Here is a 3,147-nt window from a genome sequence, read left to right on the forward strand (position 1 = left end):
TATAGAAAGATTATTATTACCTTAATCTTCTGCAGTACTCAATTCTTCACAGCTATAGCAAATTATCAAGTGCTAGACATTTCACAATGAAAAGACATCTTGTTTATCTTATTTTTTGAGGCAGAACATTGAATGTTTGGTGGTCTCATCAAAGTGAATAGTGGGAAAGGCTCTTTTGAATACATTACTTCAAGGAAGATATCTTTCAAGGAAGATGGCAAAAATTAATATAGAAAAGACTGATAAGCACACTCTATCTAAACAATAATATTCATTTTTTTGTAATCATATCAACAGAGGCTATATCAATGTAGCATATAAACAACTGAAGAAAAGGAGACAATTGATTATTAGTGACTGGGCAGACAAAATGGAAAACATATCACCTAAACTTTAATAAGCATTTGCATCACCTTACCGAGAATTTTAAATAAATTTGATCAGTTCTTATTTTTCCCCTCTACATATTTGGGAATTGACATCATTTCCCAAAGACATTCAATTACTTTGTGTACTTCATTTACTCTTTGTTAATTAAAGAGAAGGGGCACATTTGATTATAGCATGCTTAAACAGTTCAGCACAACAGCAAACCTGGAAAGAAGGGAGAAATATTTTAAAATTAATTTTTCATATGTAACAGTTTTACTAAGTATCTAAACAAGAGATTAGTTGATAATTTCCTCAGTAAAGGTATGAGTCATTAGAAATGAAGAAAAAATTTTCTTTGCTCTTTTAGTTTTAAAAATTTCAGGGCAATACAAGTGAATTTCAATAATAAGTGAAATGATGCAGAGGCATAAGCCCTATCATAATTAAGCCTGAAGTCATTTAATCTCATAGTTAAGGTACTTTTTGTTACAACTTCTCTTGCCTTCAAGTGAGGAATAATTTAATCCAAACAGTTTAAACATTTTAAATAAATCTTTAAAATAACTTTGTCTATATTGTTTCAAACCTTGTAGATTTAAGAAAAACAACAGCATCTTTGTTGTTGTTGTTGTTGTTGTTGTTGTTATTGTTGTTACTGCTGGTGCTGTTGCTTTACTGTTATTGTAGTTTTCAAGATCAAGTTTTTCTCTATAGGCCTGGATTTCTCAGACCTTGCTTTGTAGAACATATTGGTCTTGAAATCAGAGATCCATCTAACTCTGCAAGGATTAAGGATCAGCATGACTGTGTATAGTCATATCAAAAGCTTCTTAAATTTAAATACTTCTATGTATAAAATAAAATTCCTCTGACATCAAATAGCACAGTAAATCAACTTCATAAAACATATCCCAGTGACAGTGTGAAGACAGAACTGTGTAATTTGAGTTACTATCTTTGGTTCAAAAATAAAATATAAAAATATTGAAAACAACAAAACCTGTGCTGAAACTCAGACTGATCAGGACATTGGAGCTAAATTTCATAAAAATCAAGAACATGGAGCAGGGTAATAGTTTTGTCAGAACATACAAAATCCCACTAGACATAGGAAGCCCAAATTGAGTATGAAAATATTAAGTGCGAAGTGTGAGATAATAGGAATCAATTCTGGCCTTGGCTTTGTGAATTCAATGAGAGAGACTAGGAAATATAGAGGCAGAAACAACTCTCACAGAAGATCATTGTTCCTGGAGGAGAATAGTAAACATGGACTTATATACATATCCATTGGACTTTTGAAAAGAGAGTTTAGAAGAAATGGAAGTGGTTTTAGTTCCTAAAGAAGCAGAAGAACTATATGTAACTAAAATGTTGGAGCTATCTCTTAATTGTATCTATCACTGGGAAATTCCATTGTATTATAGCAATAGTATTCTACCTTTAGGAAAGAATAACTGTATGATTCTGATATAATGATGTGCATGCTCTAAAGTTTATAAGTAACATTGAGACATTGATTCCTAAGAATAAGTTCCTGCTGACATAATCCGGATCTCTTCTGTTATAAGGAATTATAACAGAAGTACAAGATGAAGTATCAGTATAAAAATTCTAAAATTAAATAAGACAGTCTCAAAAAGATGCAACAGACAGCTTGAACATGACCTCAGTGGATGTCTGTGCAACAATGTGGGCACTAAGAAGAATGATGAGGACAGTTAATTTATACAGTTCTTATGAGTATAAAAATAAATTTATGATTTTAGAAAATAAATTTAATGTTAAAAATTTCAGATGATTTTTCCTTGACATGTGACTTAAGAAAGTAAACATGCAAGGCATTTTAGAATTATATATTATTTTCCAACTCCTATTGCAAAAATACAATAATGTATCAGTGTCATAAGCCATATGCCAAAAATGTCTGGAAAAAAAGATATTCATGGTCACATACATGAATTATTACTTACAAATGGAGCACAAGCATAGAATAAAGAAATCAGAAGGCACCTCATAAGTCATTAATACTCACATGGCTACAGTGATAAGTATATTGATATGTATTAGAAATGTTACAGAAAAACTTGTTTGATGTCTTTGCCAGTTATGGGTATGAATGTGAATGTTAGAGCACTTTCAAGTGAATCTTAAATGAGTAACATATTAAAGAATTGGTATTAAGTATATAGAATATTTTAGTGGTTCTCACATCTCTTAATGTTGTAACCCCATAGTATAGAATCTCATGTTGTAGCCCCCCAACCGTAAAATTATTTTCATTGTTACAGTATTTTATTAACAATGGGGAGAAAACTACAGTTATATCTTTGTAGCTAACTGGCTAGCCAGCTTAGGTGACTTGTTAAGCAGCAACCCAATGGAAGCCTTTCAAAAGCCAAATTGAATGGGTCCTAAGGAATTATACCTGAGAGTTTCATCTTTCCTTCACATACATGTACACATACATGTTGTCACTCACAAAAGTATGCAAACACAAAAAACAATATCTCTCACACTTTCATGTGTGTGCTTGTGCGTTCACACATACACACACACACACACACACACACACACACACACACAAAACACACACACACAGACATGCACAAAAGAACAAGGAACAAATATTCATTAAAGTATCAAATGCTACTGTAAGCTTAAGGTAGCTAATCACCTCTTATTGGTCATAGAAAACTAAAATGCCCAGAAATGAACCCACGAACCTATGGTCACTTAATCTTTGACAAAGGAGCTAAAACCATCCAGTGGAAA

This window comes from Mastomys coucha, chromosome X (genome assembly GCF_008632895.1).
Source record: "Mastomys coucha isolate ucsf_1 chromosome X, UCSF_Mcou_1, whole genome shotgun sequence".
In the NCBI taxonomy this organism is placed as follows: Eukaryota; Metazoa; Chordata; class Mammalia; order Rodentia; family Muridae; genus Mastomys; species Mastomys coucha.